The 23,730-nt window shown below is 44.6% G+C and overlaps 1 protein-coding gene and 1 pseudogene across 3 annotated transcripts in view; one reads left to right on the top strand and one right to left on the bottom strand.

Annotated features, from left to right (window-relative positions):
* LOC111816867 overlaps positions 1–3,154 on the top strand; it is a 7,447-nt pseudogene extending 4,293 nt beyond the window's left edge.
* Positions 1–23,730, bottom strand: part of Rftn1 (raftlin, lipid raft linker 1) — a 286,679-nt gene that overhangs the window by 210,019 nt on the left and 52,930 nt on the right. The window lies entirely within an intron of this gene.

The raw sequence follows: 23,730 nt of genomic DNA, 5'->3' as shown, positions 1-23,730 counted from the left end.
CACATGGGTCATTTTCTAAAATAGACCACATACTGATCCATAGGTCATGTTTAAGTATATGTAAGAAAACAGAAATTATCCCATGCACATTATCTGACCACAGTGCCATGAAACTGAAATAAATGACAATAGATTATTTTATGACTCACCCAAAGAATCCATATACAAAGAGTGCAGGAAAGCATTTCAAAGACTAGACACGAAAGCATCAAGCTCAGGGCCTGGATCCCATAATGCCTTACATGAGTCCAGCTGAAGATGGAGAACCCTGAACAATCTGCCCCCCACAAGACCACCTGGAAGCCTAGCGCCCACAACATCTCATGCAGGCCTGTTTCATGGATCTGTGCTGCAAAGGAGAAAATGTCAGTGGTGGACACTAGAAAGATTGTGCCACTGGGATGAAGGATCTGTGCTAATAACTGAGAGTTGAGCAACAGAGCCAGGAAGCAACACTCAAGATAAGAACCACAGCTCTCCTCAGACTACTACAGCCATCCTCAGCAACAGAGAGCCTGGAGCTCCTCCAAGGATGAGCAAAGCCACGTTCCCATCAGGAAAGTCAACACAACAAACTTCTCCAGCACACTGAACAGTGCACCATCTTCTCTCCAAATCCAGGAAGCAATACCCAAGGTGAGGACCAGAGCTCCACCACAGTGAACCGCAACCATCTTCAGCAACAAGGTTCCCAGCTCCTTCTCCAACAACAACAGCCAAGTTCATCAGGAAAGCCAGCCTGACAACGATCCCCAGCAGAATAGCCCGGGAGAACCAGCAGCTTCCAATAGCTCCTCCAAGGCTTTTACAGGTCCCCTAACAGCTGCTCTATAGTTTCTCCAGTTCTGCCCCTATTCCTGCCACCACCAACCTTCACGCAGCCCCATAACACCCAGCACAAAGCTAGTTCAGCTCAGCTGGGTGTAACAAGCTGCGCACTACTTGAAAATCCACCTCACAGGCCACTGGGAACCAACTCCCCAAGATCACATCAAAGTCACACAGGAACAATACGAATTGTACTGGGAGATGTAGGATTCCCAGAACATAGTACAATATGGTTGTACTATGTTCAACCTGTGCTGAAAATCATAAGGATTTTTACAGATGGAGCCCTTAGGCCCTTACATGTGCACATCTTCTCTGACTCCAGGCTTTCTCCCCAGGTAAAACCAAAGAACCCAGCCTGATAGATCCACTTGGCCCTCGAGAGAAGTGGCAGCCGAGTGAGGCAAGGGGCAGAAGGAGCTCCCTCTCCAAATGATGAGGATGGTACAGTCGACTGAGCTGATCATCTCTTCCGATGAAGGAACTGGCTGGTGCCAAGGTGGACTGGCCTCCTCCTCGGTTCTCAGTGGCCCCGTAAGTTTTCCTTCCCTAGTCCCCCACGGCTCCTGCAACAGTGCAGCAGCGGGTATCCATTCCCCCACAAGCTTGTGGTCTAGTAACTGCCCCACTGACCCCAACACTGCTCCCGCCTTCCTTCAGAGCGACAAGCCATGGCCAATACCACCTACCCTTGGATGTCTTCCACCGTCATCCCGCTGCAGAATGGCCATATGCTACTGGAGAAGAAACCTGACCTCACAGATGCCCCTGCCTTGTAAACCAGCGTGTTGTCCATCCAAAGAGAAATGGCCCCCTCTAACCTCTAGTTGTCTGTGGGACTCAGGGTTGCCCCAGCAAATCCCCAAAATACCAGTAAAGCTACTCCAAGCACCAACATGTCCTGGACTTGAAGAGAATTAACCAACCAACACTCGCTTTGGCCTCTGTGCCCTGACAAGTGGAGCCCAGAGCTGATGCGGTTGGGCTTCCATTAGAGATGCTTCCATGGGTACGAGTAACAGCCCATTAGCAGGCCAGAGTACAAGCACCCCAAAATCATACTTTCCCCATCCTGCAGTGCCATTTGTTCTCTGGCTACCAGACCCCTTCCAGTGCTCAAAGTGTTACCTGAAGATCAGGGTGAGAGTGAGGAGGACAGAGTGTATGACTCCCTCTTCTCAGTCAATAGGGCTTCAAAAGCCAGAGCTGTCAAGGCCTGCAGAGATAACCCAGAGCTCACACGTGAGTCACTGTGACTATCACGTTAATCGTTCACCATGAGGCACCACCTGTCACTGAGATCAGCACCTTTGCTAAAGGCAGTTTGGCACAAACATGGGCCCTGAGGAATCAGAAAATGAATGTGACAGCTATGATGTCTGTTACAATTTTTTTCTAATTATCCCCCACAAAGCCTCATCTAGTCATGGGGCTGACTTCTGCCCCCTAGATGATTTTTTTTTTCGGTACCAGGGATTGAACTCAGGACCCTGCACTTGCCAGGCATGTGCTTATACTGAGCTATCTCCCTGGCCCTGAGCTATCTCCCTGACCCAACTTCTAGAGGTTTTGATTAATGAATAGTCCAATGCTGGGATTATGGCTGTGAGTGCTACGCCTGCCCTGGGGGGAAATGGCCTGAATGCAGTATAAGGAAGGAGAGCAGAGGGGCTTGCTCTCTGCCTTGCTGCTGCTGCTGCTGCTGCTGCTGCTGCTGCTGCTGCTGCTGCAGCTGCTTCTCCCTTTTCCCTTTGCTATTTTCGGCCACCATGAACTGCTGCCCTGTGCCACGTGCCACTCTGCCTTTGAGCCAGCTGAGTATGGACTGAAACCTCCATGAACTGAGCTAAAGAAATCTCTGATTCCTTAATATGAGTGTCGAGTACTTCGTCCCAGCAATGAGAGAGAAGTAACCAAGACAATGTCCCTAAGCCCGTGGTGCCAGCTGTCCTGGCCTGCAGATGTTCTCAGGGTCTCTCCACCACCAGCTCCTCCTTCAGATGGCTTTCTCTGGACAGTGATCCCTCAATAAGTGTTGCTGAGGGTTCTCAAGTTCACGAGCGGCCCCCAACACCACTCCACCAGAGAATCAACTATGAACAGAAAGCAGGTAGCTGTCAGCAAGGTGGGGGTGGTGCTGCTGCTGCTGGGGCCATCCCTGCCACCACCCCATCCTCTGCAGCTCTCCCGAGAGATGGAGAACTTCATGAGCCAGGGCTCCTCCTACCGGGACACTCAGAAAGCTTTGCTTGTTGCCCACAACAGCACTCAAATGGCCCAAGCATCCGTCGAGAGTCTGTTACTATTTCATCCCCTGTACATGTAGCCACCTGGCACGTGTCCCCTGCCACAGCTACTAGGATCCAGGAGCACCTAGGAGGGTAGCAGCTCCCTTGTGGACTTCACGGTGAGGTCCTGCCCTCTCTGTGAGTAGCACACCATGGTCCCAAGATTTCAAAGCAGTAGAATGAAAATGGAGCAGTTCATGTGTGTACTGTACTGTTCTTGAAGGAGTCCTTTGGTCCCCTCTTGGAGAGAGTATGGATTTTTATTACATAGTAGCCTTCCTGGAGAACAGTCCAGAAAGCAGTAGGATAAGTATCATGCTGTAAACCCTAAAAAAAAGAATAACAAAAACTAAATAATGTTAATGAAACAGAACTAAGAGGACAATTACAGTCCTAGTAACACTATTACAATTCTATTAACACCAAGTTTTTCAAGTCAATTTTTGGGATCAGGATAAACCTCTGAAGTTTATAGGTCCCTGCAAAAAAAAATCCCATTATTAGGGGGAATGGGAAGGGAGGCATAGAGGGGAGGGAGGAAGGAAGAGTGAGAAAGTGGAGGAGAGACAGGGATGGAGAGGGAAAGGAGGGAGAGAAGAAGAGAGGAGGAAGAAGAGGGAGATGGAGTGGAAGAGAGAAAGAGGAGTGGGAGAGAAGGAGGGAAGAAAGAAGACAAGGGAAAGAAGAAAGAGGGAATTTCTTAATCCATAACCACGTAGTAATAAACCCATCCTAGCAACTCTCCCTGAGCTCCCTAAATCTTCTGTCTAAGACCATAGGCACTAGCCACATGCAGCTACCTAGAAGAACATGAATCTCAGCTAGTCCAAATTAGATGTGCTAAAGTATAAAAATATCAAACAATTTCAAAGTCTTACCATGGACCAAAGAAGGCAAACTGGTCTTTTTTTTTTTTTTTTTTTTTTTTTTTCATATTGGCAACGAAACAAAATTATAAATATTTTGTCTAGATTGGGATTAAATAAATTATTACACTTTATTTCTTTTAAATCTTTTAAAAATATTGCTCCTGGAAAATTTATATTCACATATATGGCCTGAAGGGTATTTCCACTGGATCATGTGGTTCTTTCTAAACCATTACTTACCAGCCGCTTGATTCACAGCATATATCACATCTTTTAATTACACAAATTATTCACTGACTCCCCAATAAATAAATTCCACTAGGCCAGGACTCATGCTGGGCTTATTCACCAACAAGCTGGCCAACCCAGAGAAGGCTCATTAACAAGCATCATTAAATGAACATATTCTGATCAGGCTACTGTGAGCCCAAGATGGGTCTACTTCAGCACTTTTTCCATCAGGGAATGTCTGCTGCCAACTGCCACCCATTGTCATTCCGGGTGGCGGTGAACTCTTAGGTTCCCTCACCCCCTGGATCCAACAGTAGACTGGCTGTGAGTCTGAGATTTAAAATAATTATTGTCATAATCACAGCCGAACTAGCGAAAGCCTCAGAGGAAATGCAGAAACCCTTTTGCAAATTAGGGTAAATACACATACTATAAAATGTAGGACTTCAACCACTTTTTTTTTTTATTTTTAGCAAAATTGTCTACAGAATGTTCAGGGTCTCACTACTAGATCGGACTCGTAGTGATTCTCCTGTTTACAGCCTCCCAAGTGCTGAGATTACAGGCGCATGCCACCACTCCATCTCAATCGCCATCTCAGTGTGCCCCAGGGGCGGAGTTGGCATGGCAGCCTGCCCCCCCCTCCCCGCAGGTGCTTTAATCTGCTGAGCTATTTGGCTGGCCCCCTTAACCACTTTTAAGTGGCATTATGTACGTTCACACTGCCATGCAAACACTACCCGCCCCCTTCTCCAGGAAGCATTTTGACCTCATCTCCCATGCCACCCTCCACCTAACTTTGACTGTCTTTCCCCTTTCTGTCCCCACGAACACAAACAGGAGGAAGGACAGCAGCAAAAAGAAGAAAGCGGATGACAGAAGACACAAACTGCTAAGTGGCCAATGTTCACAACGTCCCACTGGAATAAGCAAAGCCTGGTGTGACAAGAACAAAGGAGCAATGTAAAAATTTTACCACCTAGAGTTGGCCACATGATGTCAGGACGAAGACCGTGGTTGTACCAAAGAAGTGACCGGCAATCTCCAGCCACACAGCAGAAAATGGCAAACAAGAAATATCCCAAGAAATACAGGGCCCGAAAAGAACGACACTGCAGTTTGCCATGTGCGTGGGACAGAAGGCACTGGTTCTGTTTCTTTCCATCCTGAATTTTTATCCTCAGAGTCTTGTTCTGTGAAAGAAATCCACATTGGTTTACCTATCAAGTCTTTACCTAGGGGAATTTTCAAAATGTTCTGAATATAAAAGCATGCAATTAAGCATGGTAGCAATGGCTGGGAAATATGAAAATATACCACACACAAGACTATGGTTTTAATAAGCCTACAAATGACAGCTAAGTTCCACTCCGTGAGCTTAGTACACTTCTACCCACTATAAATAAGCTTCATCCGCTTCATTGGCTCAGCAGTGTTACTGTTAGCCACACTGATTCCTACCAATGTAGAATCGCCTTTTCCTCACGACAGTAGAAACACCCTGTATTATTTAGCTCCACAGTCCTGCAGGCCATTCACAGACTCACAAAAAGTTCCATTCATTGTAAATGCATATAGATAGTATTTTTCCATGTAAAATATCACAAAAAAGTCAACAAAACTCAGCCAAGCACCAACAGGACCAGACAGTTCTCACATTCTAAATAAGGCTTCTACACCTGCGTTTTCAGCTCTGCATGAACAATTACCACGCTCATGCAAAAAAAAAAAAAAAAAAAAAAAAAACCAAATTGATACATGGAAATAGAAAATCGCACACACGAGTCGAGTGGCTCCAGCTCCACTCACCAATTTGCATGCAAAATTGTCATCAACACTCTCGGATTTATTTTTTGCCCATATAAGAGATGGCATCTATGATGTCTTGGGAGGCAGTTTTTATGAGGCATTTTGAGTCTCACTATTAAAAAAAAAAAAAGAGTCCCAGGTGGTATGTGGGGTCTGTGCAGGTCTGGACATCGCGTCCCACTGCCTCTCACGTACTGCAGCGGCAAAGTAGGAACATGTGAGAAGGCTTCGCCATTGAGTTTGCCACGAAGAAGGCGAAAGGCTTCCGTGTGTTTGCTGGCATAGTTGGTCCTCCCTTCCTTCCTCCTCCTTTCTTCTTTCTTCCTTTCCATCCCAGGGGCCACCAGCTACATGTGGCAAATATGAAACAGGGTGTGCCCAAAGTACAAAATACACATTGTTTCAAAGACTCAGTACCAAAAAATAGAATGGAAAAAATACTCATTAGATATTAAAATAAATTTAATTTATTGGGTTGACACTGAGTTAAATATATCACTAAAATTAATTTGCCTATTCCCCTTTTTAATACGGCCATTAGAAATTTTTAAATGACATCCATGGCTCATGTTATAGTTCTATCTAATGGGTCTGCTTTGGGTTTTTTTTTTTTTCCCTGTATTTTTAGGGAAGGGTCTACAGGATGTTCAGGGTCTCACTACTCAATCAGACTCATAGTGATCTGCCTGTTCATAGCCACTCAAGTGCTGGGATTACAGGTGTGTGCCACCACACCCAGTCTCAATTACGGTCTCAGTGTGCCCCAGGGAGCATGGTGGGCCCAAGGATGGAACCCCTGGCCCCTGCGCCTTCTTGCAGGTATTTAATCCACTGAGGTATGTGGATGGCCCTGCTTTGACTTTAAATGGATGCATGTTATTATGGCCTCTCCACAAAAAGAAAAAATTCCTTTGTGTACATTTTTAACAATGCCAATTTTGTTCCTTATTAAGTATCCTGTAGCTATAGCTACAAGGAAGGTCACTTCTTTTCCCAAAATAAGCTTGTAACACCTAGGAATGGAGAAAAGCTGCCAAAGCCTTCACAGGATGGGATCAAATGAATGACTTTCCTTTAAGCATATTAAATCTTTTCTTTCTACTAGCTGTCCCTATTCCACAGTAGAGAAAAAGCTTGTTACTACTTCAGTGTTTGATGTTTTGCTTCCTGAACCCTTTAAATACCCACTCTCCAAGAATCCCTACTAACACAATCACACCGGCTTTTAAAGTGTTGACCTTTCAGAGGATCTGGGTTCTCAACCTTTGTTTCACCCCACGCTTTTGCACGTCCCCAGCATCCTCCTGAGCCCCACCACCTCTCAGCCCACTCGGGACTGCAAATCAAAGGTGGGCCCCAAATGCTAGAGGCAGTTGGCTGGCCTGTGTCCCCACTGAGATTATCCACAGCAGAATATGGATGGGACAGGCCCCTACAGTCTCCGTTGTGCAGCCCTTAGAAGTGCTCAGACTGGATTTTCGAAATGATTTATGTGACATTCCAGAAACACAACTTTTACCTCACAGGCTTAATAAATGTATCTGTGTGGTTTTAACATTTCAGCTTAACACAGCGTTCCCGCTTCGAGAGTTCTTGCCAAGCTCCTTAGGGGCGGTATCCAGATCTCTCGTAAATTACTAAGATAGAGCACCAGTATCATTCTGCTCTAACCATGGCAGTTTGTCTCCGTTCCACACAATGCAGATCCTGTGAAGCAAAGAAAGAACAGAAATCTGGGCTTGAACTGTAGGACAAGAAAGGGACTAGCCAAATCTGGGTGCAGCAGAGTCATCGAGCAGCGTACTGGCTCCAGATCCTGCTTCATAGTCAAATGAATGGGGCTCAAATCTCAGAGCCCCCCTCCTCTGTACTAGCTACGTGACTTCAGGTGAGTTAGAAGCCCTTGCAGGCCTCAATTCTGTCTCTACACTTAAAAATGATGCCTATCTCACTGGACTGGTATGAAGAGTGAGATGATGCCTACAAAGCCCTAGAACGTGGCCAGAAACCCCTAACTCTTCTGTATGGAAGAGAGGCTGCCATAGTTGTCATTGCTATCATTAATAACTCTCCACAAATTATTATCAAGCATGACAGATCATCATGTTCGTAAGTCAATCTTTAGCTCTGATAGCCATCTAATGGTACACCAGAATTTTCTTTAGTTTGCACACAGGATTTCAATTCCTCAGCCTAAGCCACCTATCTTAGCAGCAGCACTTTTTAAAATGCTAGTGTAATTTCTATTCATTTCTGAATGTGAACTAATTCCTCATGCCAACCAACTTTTAAACACTTCCTGTCCAGCGTGGTCTTGGCCATGATAACGAGGGAGCAGTCAGCGTGCAGAGGGGCTCAGTAAACTGAGGAACTGGAGCTGCGTGTGGGACAGGGACAGCCAGGAGTGGACAGGCATGGTGGTATCCAGCAGAAGCAAGTCACCAGCTAACCGACAGCCTCATTCCCCGACAGCCTCACTACCTGTCTGTCCTACTTTCTCACGGCTGAGACCCAAAACCTGCCCCCACAACTGAAAGCAAAGGCCTATTATTTTGGCTCATACTTCGTAAAGATCTCATTCCATAGTCCACTGGCTCCTTGGGAGGGCTGCGTGGCAGGGTGGCATGGGACAGGAGAATGAGCTCATGGCATGGCGGTGCAAAGTGTAGCTCGGGCAAGGGAAAAGCAAAAACATACCCTCTTCCAGCCCACACCCACAGTGACCCCCACTTCTTCCACCAGGCTCAACCCTCAAGGTCATATTTAGCTATAAACTCATCAGTGGACTGAGCCACTGATCAGTATCAGACTCCCATGATCCAATCCCTTCCCAAAGGCCTCACCTATGAACACACAAGGTGAAATCATGGGTTAAATCATCACATGACCTGCTCTTCCCCCAACCATCAAATCGTTTTCTCCTTACTGCTTTAGAATTTATTGTATTTTAGGCAAGGGTCTACAGTGTGTTCAGGGTCTCGCTATTAGATCGGACTTGTAGTGATCCGCCTCTTTACAGCCTCCCAAGAGCTGAGATTACAGGCGCACGCCACCACACCCAGTCTCAATTGCCATCTCAGCATGCCTCAGGGACGCCCAGGCTGGCATGGCAGGCCCAGGGATCAAACCCCCAGCGCCTGCCTGTAGGCACTTTAATCCACTGAGCTATATGGCCGGCCCTAGAATTTAAATACTATATTGAATCTACTTTTTTGAGTAGATGGTTTCAGAAGATTTTACGGTCAAAAAAGTCCTTAAAGATGATTATGATGGTAATCACATTAGTACAGAATATTAAAACCAATGGTAACAATAATAGCCTCCAGTAGGCATATGCTGTACATCAAACATTGTTTTGTGTGCTTTGTAGGCATTCTCATTTAATTCTTAAACAACTCCCAGCTACATACTATTATCATCTCAGTTTGAGAAGGAAAACTCTGGACCAGAGAAGTGGAGTACCTTTCCCACGATCCCTAAATGGTGGACCTAACTTTGAAGCCCAGACACTTAAGAGCCTATCCTCCTAACTGCTACCATACTATGAAGTTTCTCTAGCTACACAGACCAACCTTACTGCACAGATCTACCGTGTTATGCAGGGGGATTATACAGTCAGCTACAGGGCCATAGCTAGCTGCAGACTTGGGACTGCAGGAGACCCTAGACTTCCCATCTCGGGGCTCTTTCCACTGTAGCACAGACTGACAAGAGCAGCACAAGAAGAACAAAATGTCACCAAAAAGCAGCAGAAGGCATCTCTGTACCTCTGCTCAGCTATCTGCCTCCAGTGTTCCTTCCCTGACTCTGCATTTGGTTTAGATTCCATCCGTAGTCATCTAGCTGCCTGGGCCCCAGTGTTTCTCTGCAAAGGGTGGTCACAGCCAAAAGAAAGCCCTTCAAAACAACATCATGTTTACTTCTTCAATGAATCTGGTGGGGTTCTCAAAGCTTGAAAAAATGAAGTAGGAACATGGGCCACAAAAGGTCACAATGGTTCCGTAAGTAACCACCACAAACCAGATTCACTTAATCTCAGGGTATGACACAAGGAAGTAAAGTAAATCATATGTTTAAAAGCAAACCTTATTTTCAAATTTGAATTTCAGTATTAATATTCAAAGACAATTATAATGAGGGTTGATGTTATTTAGGTGAGAAAAAGCAAATAACATGTTACTGACCTTTTCTATGTCCCTGGACTTCCTGTCTACAGTGCAGAAATAGCAGGTAGAAGGCAAAAACCAAAGCCAGATGGAAATGAGACCAAACCTCCATAAAGCAACCCCACCTAGCCTCCCTCAGAGGAGACAGGGTGCCTCTGTGAAGAGGGGTCCTCAACACCACACTGCTCTCTTGGTGGTAATCATTTCTGTAGTAACTTATGTTTACTATCACGATGATTTCTCCAAAAACCTATGATCATGTATCTTTCCAGGCCCAAGATTTGACAGAAATCACCAAATTCATCTACACTGGCTCTTTCTACCCCTCAGTGAGATCTACAGTGTGTCTCCCCACAACTTTACTAACCCAAAAGGTGACAATGATCTGAGTGCATTAATCTGATTGCTATAATTAGTAATGAGGTGAGGCTCTTTCACATATTTCTTAGACTACATATTTCATATATGTTCTCCTCTTGCATATATACACACACATATATATGTGTATGTATGTACTATATGCACAGATAGATAACTATGTATGTCTCACTCTCCATCTAAGATGTTGGCTACCCACTTTTCCATAACCTGGCCTGTCTTTTTTTTAATGATTTGTAGTAATGTTTTATGTGAGATAGGATTAGTTCTTTATCTTTTATACACACTTTAGTTTTGTTTTTCCATTACGTAAGTTATTAAGTCTGGGAATATAATTTAGTAATAGAGTAATTACCCAGCATGCACAAGGCCCTGAATTTGATCCCCAGCACAAACGAGAGGGGAAGGAAAGTGAGAAAGAAAAGTGTTATGGTTTGTGTCTGGATGTCATCCTAAAGCCTTGTGGGGTAGGGGGTGGTCTTTTCTGAGCTTTTTTGAGGCAGCTGAATCTAGAGTTTGTGACTGATTCATGGTCTAATGTTATGATTAAGGGTTTAAGTGTTACACTCACTCTAGGACGGGTAGCCTGCATACAGTATCGGGGCCAGCACAGCATGCAGTATCGGGGATGGAATTCAGGTCCCTGTGCTTGGCAGGCAGCTGCTTAGACCACTGAGCTCTCTGCCCAGCCCTCCTCTCCTCTCCTCTCCTCTCCTTTCTTGATGCTTTTGGTATCTTCCACAACCCTGAACAACCACAACCAGTTGCCCCTCTGCCATGTGCCACTCTGCCTTACAGCCAGCCAACTATGAACTGAAACCTCTACCAACTGTGAGCTAAATAAACCTTCTCTCCTTTAATTTTGGGCAAAAGGTATTTTGTCTCAGCCACAAGGAAAGTAAGACAGGAAAGAAGGAAAGAAGGGAGGGACAGAAGGAGAGAGGGAGGGACAGAGGGAGGGAGAGACCGAGAGAGAGAGATAGAGAGAAGAAGAGAGGGAGACAGAAAAGTAATTTGTATTTGATCAAAACTTTTGAAGCTCAGGGGTTATGGGGCATATTTGGAGAGGACTGAACAAATATCACCTTGTTTATAACCGCCTCTGTAGTTAAAGGTGATACATAAATGCAGAGGGTTAGGTTTCCTCACTGCATGAGCCCACAGAGCAGTCGACAAGCAGGGTGAGCCCATGTGCTGAGGTACAGGAACACAACCCTTGTGCAGGGCCAGCATTCCGTGGGAGAACGAGCTAGCTAGCTAGGCTCTTCCTTCTCTGAAGCTACTGAATTATCAGAGTTTTTTCCCTTTTTCTATTTAAATTCAGATCTTAATTTTTTTTTAATGCATTTGATACAGGGTCTCACTCTGCAACTCAGCCTTGCAGTGATCCTCCTGTTTTCAGCCTCCCCAGTGTTGGGATTACAGGCATGTGCCACCACACCTGGTCTCGGTGCCCAACTCAGTGCACCTGGGGCGGGGCTGGTGTGGCATGTGGTGCTGGGGATCGAACCCCAGTCCCTGCACTTGCCTAAGTAGGCACTTTGTCTGCTGAACTATCTCACTAGCTCTATAAAATTGCTTATGTTCATGCTTAATATTATATTTTCTTGGCAATTCAATAAACACACTACTGGATGTTTCCACTTAGAATAGGCCCTCATCTGACATCAGAGACACCAAGTCTCCATAGATTCATCCTCTATGGACACCACTGGGGAGAAAAACAGTGAAGAGTCATGTCCCTGCCACCCCTCTCCTCACTGGCTTAGCAAGAATTACAACCTGAACCTCATCTCACCTGTACTATGGCTCTAGCCACCGTTCTTTCCCGACAATTCCACTCGTCCCATACCCCTAAATCTCCACCCCTTGCTGGGACCACCTTCCTGAGCGCCAGAGCCACACTGACAGTTGTTTCAGTAAAATCTCCACCTCTGAACTGTACAGAGACCATCAAAACTCAAACCCCTGCCATCTTCCAAGCATTTCCTCTGCCTCCTGCATCTCCACCTAGTACACCACCCCGCCAGCAGCAACACAAGCCCCAATCCTAGAAAACATTTCAGACACCCACCTCTCTTCCTGTTTCTCTATGTCCAACAAGTTGCTCCATGGAATCAAGTGTCTCTCTTGAGCTCTATGTCCCCTTTCCTCTCCAAGGCCACCATCTCAGTATTAGGAAGCCTCCCCCTCATCCCACTCACCAGGATAACGTCCAGGCCATGCTCTGCACCACTGATACCCGCAGCAGGGCAAGGTGGCTGACACACAAGCCTGGCACCTGTCCTGTCTCCACCTCAACCCTGCCCCATCATCCAGCTTGGTGATTCTCAGAGACAACTGGCTCTGCCTCCTGGGGAACACTCTGTAAATCCTACAGACACTTTATACTTGGGATTGAACCAGAACCTCTGTACTGAGCTACATCCTCATCTTCTCTCCCTTCTTTCCTTTACTCTTTTAGCAGTACTACTGGGAAATGAACCCAGGGTCTTTGCACTGAGTTACAACCCCAGCCCTTTCTTCTTTCTTTTTCTTTTTTTTTTTTTCTTTTTTTTAAAATAGGACCTCACTAAGTCACTAAACTGCCCAGCTTAGGCTCAAACCTTGCCATCCCTCCCTCCAGGCTCTGCTTCCCAGAGTGCCAGGATTATAAGGGTGCACCACCAAGCCCAGTTTAGGGCATATTAATGACCACAATGACTGGGAGGTCGCCACTAAGGGGAAAGAGCAGACAAGCTAGACACCTACCATGCACAATGCTGTGCCTACAACAAAAATCCCAACTCCTACCCAGTTTTTGAAATTCCCACTGGTTAGTCTTTCTAAATAGGAAGCCAGTGTGTATCATTATCTAGGTCCTTCCATGGCAGATAGGCCCGCTGATCAACGAAGGTGGCAACCAGTAGCCTCCTCCTACAGTCAGGTCTTCTCCAGGCGCCTGCAGTGAACACCTTCAGGCCCTAAACTCCTGCTCACAGATGTCTGATGCTACTGGGATCAGCAAACAGCTGCAGCAGCAGCCACACATGACAACCCTAGTTTGTTTAGTTTGTTTGTGAGAAAAACTTGCCCTCCGGTGTTTTCTTTTAACTATCACTTGGAGGAATGATGTTATTTTTAGGGGCTAGAAGCCACCAAAGAGGCTTAATTGGCAAATGAACACAATCTGTTCACCTCCACTTCCCATGTGAAACGCCTCACGCCGGTAGCTGAGAGTTTGCGAATCCACTGGGAAGAGACACCATAAACAGGCTGGGGCAGGAAAACAAAACTCTCAGAATAACAAGTGCACAAATGAACCCCGCAGCCAAATCAGGAATTAGTGTTGAGAGACAGAAAACAGTAAAGCCAACCATATGCAAGGATCAGAGAAGTTCCGCAGAAGGGCCGCTCTGTCCAAAGTTCTCTTAGGAAGGGACCTCAAGCCAGTCACTTTGGGTTTTTAAAGCCCAAAGCCTTAGGGAGGAGGTGTTCGCTGTGCCCCAAGGACGGTGGTACTCGAAATTCTGGGCTCAGAGTGGGGCGCTGGGAGTCAAACTCACTCCTCGAGCTCTCAGATAACCAACTAATACAGTCAAAATAATCTCATCACAACGTAATAAAGGCACATGGCAAAATCACCACAAATATCCTATTCAAGAAAATTATGCATCGCCTGTGCTTTCCAGATCGTACTGAAACACCAGACAATCTGTGAGAACACGATGCATGCCAGGGAGAACTACAACCTGGGCCCCACCATTCCCCGTGGAAATGAGAGGATCCCAAACGAATCAATTAGCTCCGCACTGCCCACTCCTCCACCCACCCACCTCTGTGTTACCACCCTCTTCATGAAACTTCCTGGGTGCCCACTTACTATTCTGTGATCGTGAATAGTAGATGAAAATCAAGTTCTCTGCAGAACACGAGAGAAGCTCTCCATTGTAATGTAAGACGAACTGATTAAGAGCACTTAATCCTAACGCAGCTAATTCTTAAAACCACGCAGCAGAGGAGATGAAACGCCAGGAGAGAGAAACTCAGTTCTGATCACACAGAAAGATGGGTCCCAGCACTCGGCAGGCCGTCTTATTAATAACTATAGTAACCAGAGCTCTTCTCGTTTAAAAAAAAAAATTGGTTAAAAATGAAACACCAATCTTCAGGGAACTGAACTGAAAAGAATACACTTTTTTATTTTTTTAAAGCTACACTGATCAGGGCTTTGGGAAAACCCGAGCTAAAGGATGCCAAGTAACTCAAAGAGGAGAATGGTTTGTCTTTCTAAGATACATTTCCTTTCACCCAAGCTTTTACATCTGGGAAAATGCTGGCAAACTCGAGTATGTCAGGAATAAATGCTTTGTGAAAAATAATGTACACCCTCCACTGACCAAGCTCTTAGAAAAGGAGCCTCGGAATAACTTTAACTCTTAAAAATGCTTGCGGCATCCCAAAGAGCTTTCCTTTTATGCGGTTTTTCTTTATAGGTGTTTATTATATTTAGAAATGTAAAAACTAAGACAAACACGAATATCCAAACAGCCATTATCAGTGATGACACCACCAGCTGTCACTCAACCTCTGGAAAACTGCACTGCGTGTCTGAGAGAGTTAAGAGTGAAAAAAGCAAACAAGATCTCGGTGTTGTTTTGAACATGATCTGGACCTTCAGAACTCCCCGAGTGGAGCCCCTGGCCTGCAGACACCTTTGGTTGACAGAGATGTGTTAGCAACGCAAGAGAAGTCAACTCTTGCAAAAAAAAAAAAAACACTCCATGGGCATGATGGGAAAATAAAGTTTTCTTTCTTAAACAACGATGCCAGCTTTATGAGCATCTCAGTTAGTAGGCGTGACTGTTTCTAGCAGTTGATCAGAAGGTGAGTCCTTTGTCTTTTACAGCCCTCTACGTTTGCTCTATGGCCTCACGAGCCTGACCACTTGGGGTTCCCAGCCAGGGCAGCCCGTGTATGGGGCCAGCGCGGTGCTAACCACGAGCACCGCACATAGGCTGTGGCTGGGAGGCATTTTAGACGAGTGGCTCAGAGCACAAATGGTCACTTTCCAAGTGGCTTTCGCTGAGCTACCTAATCTCTCAATGTCTTACTTTCCCTTTTAGGATAAAAAGGAAGATGAACAGTATTTATCTGTAGGACCTTTAGAGGACTGAAAAGAACTTCCTAAGACACGGTACCTACTCAAGAAACGGCTACTGTCCTTATACCTTCTTTTGTGATGTACAAGGTAAAAGTTTCAATACAGCTGAGCTGTGCACTCAAACTTCAGAAGTACAAGCACTATAATCTTACTCCAGAAACCACTCAATGGGGCTAGGCAAGAGCTAGGCATCTTGGCAAGCCCAAGAACCCAAGTTTGACCCCCAGTATCATGTGTCATACCGGCCACCGAAACCAGGCTTGGTGGCACACGCCTGTAATCCCAGGGCCAAGGGAGACTGAGACAGGAGGATGACTCCGAGCCTGAACTTCATAGCAAGATCCTGTGCCAAATAAATAAATTAAACATAAAAAAAATCATTTAGCAAATTTAAAAACAGCCATGCACACTGCTTAATGACAAGGACGTATTCTGAGAAATACACCGCCTGGTGATTCCACCCCCACGTAATCACTGTAAAATGTACCTTCACAGACTAAGATGAGTGCAGTGACACTAGGCAATATGACCTTATGGGAGCGCTGTCCCATACGCAGTCCACTGACTGAAATGTCATTAGATGGCACATGACAGTAATGAAAGTTTAATTTTGGTTTGAGTCCTCACTGAAAATGACAAATGTCCCCTGAAACAAAAAGTACATTACTAATCTTACAGTGGGGTGGGGAATGAGTACATCGTAACTCTTAGGTGCAGAAAAACATGTATTACCATTCAGACTTAGGAAACAAGGCTAGATCTGAACATGTACCCCAAAATTCCTGTCAGAAACTTAATCCCTAGATGAGGGTGTCTCAGCTGTGTGTAGGCTCAGCCTTCATCTGTGGATTAATGCAATTATAAAAGGGCTTGGCAGAGGGAGCGCGATCCTCTTGGCCTGTGTGCCTTCTACCAAGTTGGAATACAGCCTTCCTCCCCTCTGAGGGATGCAGCAAGAAGACGCCATCATGGAGGCAAAGACCAGGCCCTCACCAAACTTCTAGCTGTTTCTTTTTTTCTTGGACTTTCAGCCTTCAGAACTGTAAGGAATAAGTCTGTTTTTTGTAAAACCTAGTACAGAAAAGCAAGGACTAGCTTGACACTGCCTATGTCCTGCTATGTTAAGCTATTCTTCCTGACGGCGAAAAGAATCGCTCCTATCCCTTGTCATTAATTCTGTTCATCAACAAGAAGGCCATCTATCTACAGCCTTGCTTTCACACTAGCTCTTCAATGTTGGATATTTATTAGGCTTTTCCATCTCTGTAAATCGTAAATTGTCCTTTCAACATCCGTAATGACAAGCGTGTCGACTCACATACTCTATTTACATATCACAGTAAAAGCCTCTTATTTAGATGTCAAATTCCACCTACTAAAAACTCAGACCCACACACACTACAAGAAGCCAAAGTAATTGTCAAAATTGTACTGCTTTCCATAAACTTCAGTCCCAGTCCCAGTCCCCTTTGGAGAGACCCTGAGGCCAGAGGTGTTCCTGTTTTACACACACTTATAAAGAGTTTTATTCATCTGTTTTTTCAGCAGGCTGGAAGTACAAAAACCAGGAGTAATTTGTAAAGACGATGCTCACCCTAATGAATTCTTTGAAAGTTACAAATCAATCCTACTGAGTTTCCTGAATGAAATTAGTTCTAACATAACTAGGAAGGTCTTGCCCAGAAAGAATTTCAGACATCTGGAGTCCTATATGAAGGGTCCTTTGGCCTAATGAAAGACCAGTTCCCATTTTCTCATCTCAAAAGACTGACACTTCAAAACCGCACTCAATTCTATATTTAAAATTTGCTTTAAATTTGTCCTAAAAATTCTAGTCCCTGCTCAGAACTCACTCACTCAAAACAGTCATCACTTGGATCTGTAATAAATGGCAGCCCATGTTAACATATGTAAGAAACAGATGAAACAATGAACTCATTATAAGATTGTTGGTGACTGTTGTTGAAATGTTAGAAAAAAATCCTAAAATTTATACACAGCAAATTTAAAAGGGTTTATCATTATTTTTGCTCTCCTAACTTTTAGACGTTTGCAGACTAAAAAAGGAAATTAAATGTGGTTATTCTTCTCAAAGAACTGAAGCCAAGATGTCTTGGAGAACATCAATTTTCCAAATGATTGACTTATTTCAACACTTCGTGGGGACACAAATTTGTTCTGGATTTTTATGAGTTTCAGAGCTAATCCAAAAACTGTACGTGACTGTTATGCAAAATTAGCATAGTATATAAAATAAACACAGTAGAAGGAATAGATTCAGTGGGTAATTGTGGCCCTGCAAAACACAAGAATTGCCTTGATTTCTCTGGCACAACTTTTATTTATTGTTAGTTTCATATTTGTACATTTATCGGGGGCTGGCATTTATAATAATTAAATTTGGCTTTCATTTGAAGAGCAAATTCCTCTTTTCCTCTGTGTTCCTTCCCCGAAGGCCCAACAGGCTTATAAATAAATCCACAGCCCTGAGAGGAGACTTGAGGAGATTTGAGCAGACATTTCATCTGAATTTGCTGAGCCTGGTTTTAGCTTAACAGCCTTCATTCCCTGGGGACCACATCTGGGCCAGCAAAGTGAAACAGGAAGTAGCATAATTAGATCAGTGATGTCAACAACCCACACCACTGTCTGCGACCAAAACCCTCACATTTCAATCAGAGGTTAGATGGCGAGCCTTTTTTTTTTGGGGGGGGGGGGCGCGTTTCTAACCTGAATTATCTTCCCAGTGTTTTTCCTTTTGGCCAGGGTAGAAATATCACGTAAGAGACCTGTTACACAGATAATTGATGTGAGAGACATACAAGCCAAGATCTCTGGGGACTCATTTTCCAAGCCAAACTTCAGGATTTATCGTCTAAAACTGTTAAAGAATATTTTAGAGCCAGGTGGTACCAGAAAATCTGAGGCATGTGGTCACCACAGCTGCGACACGGCCCATCTCTCCCACCCACTTCCCCAGCCCCTACTACACTAGACAGACTTGTTGAAACAGAAAAAAGCCACTTTCCCCAGTAGAATGAAGGAGTCTCAGAACTCAAGTGTTACCCCCTTGGGCACACAAAATGGAGGTGTCACAAAGGTCTTTAGGCCAGCACAGCTGCAGAGACAACACAGGCAGGACCAGGAGCAGAAGAGGTCAAGTTGAACTCACGTGATCCAACTTCACAGAGCCACAACACGGGGCCCATCAGGCAAGGTATAGGTAAAAGCTAATGAACTGGACCTGATTTTCCATCCTGGACGAGGAATAAACTCTTCCGTAATGGGTCTCCTAGGCAATTCAAATATAGCTGGGCTCAGTGAACAAAAATCTTCTACAAAGGAACCAACCTCCTTGCAAGGACTCTCAAGCAGTTTAAATGGGAAGTAGACAGTCCTTTATAACTCTTATACAAATTACTGGCAATAATGAAACTTTAAAATCTTCTGCATTTCAATTTTTAATTAATATACACATCCACACAAAAATATACACGCGTGTGTATTTCCTACTAGGAAACTCAAGCTAGGTACCTACAGTGTGTCTGTAATAATCTATCACTTTGTGGTACTATAACCCAATGGCCAGGCCCTAGACAATAGCAGATGATGCTTCAAGAGAAAGAATTGAGCCCTTTCAGCCAATTATACAATTATACAATATGACCACGTTTACATTATCAAAGGAAGGCAGACCAAATTACCTACCTACTTCAAATTAATAACCCCATTTACCTCAATTATCTGGCAGGCAGGGTCTAAATAATCTGAGCAATTACTTCAATTCATTCAGACAGTATAGATTTGGCCTGCGCACCCAGAAATAATGTTTCCTTCCAGAACACTTCTACCATCAGCAAATATCAAAATGCTCAACAGCAAACTCACATCAGCTTTGTCTACAAGCAGTATAAGCAAATTTTCTCCATTACCTAGCAGATTAAAATTTATGATATATATATATTTTTTTTTTACCTATGTATTTGGTACAGGGTCCTACTATACAGCTTCGACTCATAGTGATGCTCCTGTTTTCAGCCTCCCCAGCACTGGGATTACAGGCATGCACCACGACAACCGGACTCAGTGGCTGGCTCACTGTGCACCAGGGGCAGGGCCAGCATGGCATGCGGGACCTAGGATCCAACCCTGGTCCCTGAACTTGCCAAAGCAGGCGCTTAGTCTGCTGAGCTATCTCGCTGGCCCTTTACTACATTCTTAATAATCCAGTTTTGAAGTCCCCTCTCGCCCCTGACAAAAACTTCATAGGGCCATGAGATTTTTGAAATACAAAGTACTGAACAGGACTCCAAATCTGAAAACTAACTACAGTAAGCAGCCCAAGCAGAAATCCTGCCTATTGACTCAGCACCAGAAAGGGAAAGTGGTCCAAAGTCCAAAACCCTGGATTCAAACCCTAGCTCCACCACTTACTACTGCTAAAGGCTCAGCAAGTTCCTTAACTTCTCTGGGCTTCCAAGGCCTCCTCTGCACAATGGTGGCAACACTGGAACCTCACTGACAGAGTCAACACCCCAATTAAAGAAGATAACCCACGTGGTGCACTCAGCATAGTTCTTGGCACCCAGCTACTGTGCTTCCAAATTATTTTACTACTACAGACTCATAACCTTCAATAGTGTCCCTCAAAAGGATATGCCTGAAAGGCCAAAGTATATCCTCCACCCAGAACCTGTGAATACCACCATCTGTGGCAAATGATGTGGTTAAATTCAGGGTCTTGGGAAGAGAAGAGTATCTTCAATCATTATGTGACAGACAGGCAGGAGGAGATTAGAGACAGAACAGAAGGGGCCAAAGACACACACGGCAGAAAGCAATGTGCACAGCAGAGATGCAGCTGCAGGCCAAGGAATCCTACCGCGCCAGAAGCTGGAAGAAACAAAGAATGACACTGCCTTTGCCTTCTAGAGCCTCCAGATGGTGTGTGGTCCTGAGACAACTTACTTCCAACTTCGGGTCTCCAGAACCAGAAGAGACATTTCTGTTGCTTCATACAGTTTTGTTTTTTTGTTAAGACAGTGTCTCACTAAGTAGTTCAGATTGGCCTTGAACTCACTATGTAGCCCAAGCTGCCCTCCAACTATTGATCCTCCTGTCTCAGCCTTCCAAGTGCTGAGATGACGGGCCTGCACCACTGTGTCAAGTTTTCTGTTACCTTAAGCCACCACATTTGTGGTGATTTGTTATAGCAACAGGGGAAACTAATACAGCTTACTGGACACAGCTCTCATTGGACCACTAGGTTGTGTTTTGATGGTGTGAACAACAGCAATGATAAAGTGCAAAGAGAGAGTGTGTGGAAAAGGAAATCATTGTCAAAAAGGAAAGGAGCAAGAAAATGCAAGTGGCAGTGAGGTCTAGAAATAGAGGCTTCAAGGAATTTAATAAATTAAGCAGGAGGTTAGAAGCTTATGCTGAAACGCATCTGACCAACCAGCTAAGAAACCTACAATACCAACACCCTGGCTGTTTACAAATAACACTTCTATCCATTCAACACTATGCTTTTTATTTGCCTTCAGTATGCTTGGAGTCTTATAGGACTTCTTAAATCTATGGGCTGATATTTCTTATCAGTTTGGCAAATGTTCATTAGACATTATCTATTTAAATACTGCTTCAAATCACCTCTCTCTCTTCTGATAAACCAATTATACAGTATCTTACTAGATTATTCACTGTGTCCACTGTCCTTGGTTTCCCCCTGTATATTCTATCTTCCCCTCTGTACTTTAGTTTGAATGATTTGCATTAACCCTTCTCCTCTATATGTTCCAATTCTCCACTACAACTTTCTGCATTTTTCTGTCTTTAATTTTCTTTTTCTTTTTTTTTTATAATTTTTTTTTAAATTTTATTTATTTATTTGTGTGTGTGTGTGTGTGTGTGTGTGGCCAGCTCAGCCCACCAGGGGGCAGGCTGGCTGGCATGTGGTGCTGGGGGATTGAACCGCGGTGCCTGGGCTTTGCTAAGTTTGTTTTAAGTAGGTGCTTTAGACCACTGAGCCATCTCACCAGCCCCGTCTTTAATTTTCTTAAGCATATTAATCATAGTTTGTTAATGATGTTTTGTATAGTACCAGAAAAATGAACCCATGATCTAGGCAATCTACCACTGAGCTACATCCCTCGTCCCTTTTTCTTCCTTATTTTGTGTCAAGGTTTTGCTAACTCACCCAGGCTGGCCTCAAACTTGCAATCCTCCTGCCTTGGTTTCCTGGGAGCTGAGAGCACAGGGGTATCCACCACACCCACCTTAATCACAGTTATTTACAAATTGTTTTATTGTCAAAATCAATTCTGTTAATTCTAGATCATTCATGAATCTGTTTTTCTTCTTTATTTCAGGGGGTCACACCAGCAGGCCTAAGACTTTCTGATTGAGTACCAGACATCTTGTACTAAAAACCTAAAGAGGTTTCTGATGAAGAGATGGATCTCCCTTTCTCCCTCTAGGCAGACAGAGTAGGGTTTGAGGGTCAACACTGACCACCTAAGCCAATCCAGGACTTGACGAGACTCAAGTTCTGGGTTCGCCCCTTGTGCTAGGACTTTGGCCCTTCAAAGTCATCAACAACCCAGTGTGCTCCCCATTCCCCCACCCCTCACACCCTCCTTCCCAAGCAGACCCTGAGCTCTCACCCTCCTCGTCTCAGCCGCATAAGACTGCACCCTCCTGCTTCCTACAGGCCTCCTACTTAGATGTTGAGCTCCATGTCCCCATGTAACTTCAGAATTTAGCAACTGTTTCAAGGAGAAGTCCGACTGTACATTTGGGGCTCCCAAGACTGATTTTTGTCTCTCTAGTCCATCCCATGAGACCACTAAAAAGCTCTACTTGCTTCTTTTTCTCACAGTAGCAAAGCAAGAACCCAGTGTCTTGCCAGCACTCAAAGTCAAAGCCCCGCAGAATAAAGTAGCCACAGATCACCCACCACCTTGCCAAGGTCTGTCTTTCCTCAATCTCAGCACGTCTTTCCTTACTGTTGCAATGTTGCTCAAATGCCTCTAAGCAAGCCTCTGGATTCTTTATATGGCTTGTTCTTTTCGAGATCACTAATTTGCCTCAAACTACCCAATCTAACCAAAGGTAGGAAATTCCTTTTCTAATATGTTTCAAAGCAGTTTCATTGTAGTATTCCCCTCTTTAAACCTAAAGAAAGAATAAGAAACGCTCTTCTTTAACCTTGATCATTTAGACCAGAGGTGGACAAATACTGTGAGCCAGCCACATCCAGCCCACTGCCTTCTTTTATAAATAAAGCTTTACTGGAACACAGCCATGGCCACTCATTTGCATATTGCATAGGGCTGCTTCCGCACTACAAAAGATTTTGAACAGCTCAGTAGTTGTAACAGAAACCACACAGTCCACAAAGCCCCCAATTTTTCTCTTCCTTTTTTTTTTTATAAGAAAGTCGTCCATCTGCTCTATCTCCAATGGGGTAAACTGAGGCTGAGACAGAGTCAGTGATTTCCAAGGTAACTTTGGAGTGACAACTGTATCCACAGTCCCCCAACTCTTATTCTGGCCACCTCTCTACTCTTTCAATCTTCTTATCACAATGATTTATTATAACCATTTTTTAAGCTTAGTACAACCAGGAGGAGGGGTAAGTTCGAGTAAGACAGTAGCCAGAAGACAAAAAGGAGGTGTCCCAGAGGACACAATTCTTTGGAATATCTGGGGAATTCTGGCAGTCACCTTGGAAATATGCCAAAACAAACAACGGATGGCAACTATTCAAGGATGCCACTATGAGGTACGAACGCCTTAATATTTCATAGGGGTTTCTGTTGTTGATGTTCAGAAAATGAACACGGAAGGCAGAACAATGAAAAGAATCCTGAAGAATGTGTCCAATTTTTACCCATTTGATTGCTGAAAGCTTTCATCAAGGCAATTCTCTGAGCTGAGGGGAAACATTCCCAGCAGAGGAGGGTGGCTCAGGGACACACGTGCACGCATGCATGCACGCACACACACACACACAC

Source organism: Octodon degus, unplaced genomic scaffold (assembly GCF_000260255.1).
Source record: "Octodon degus isolate 3935 unplaced genomic scaffold, OctDeg1.0 scaffold00043, whole genome shotgun sequence".
In the NCBI taxonomy this organism is placed as follows: domain Eukaryota; kingdom Metazoa; phylum Chordata; class Mammalia; order Rodentia; family Octodontidae; genus Octodon; species Octodon degus.
Note: the sequence above shows the minus strand (reverse complement) of the source record. Positions and strands in the feature narration are given on the sequence as shown.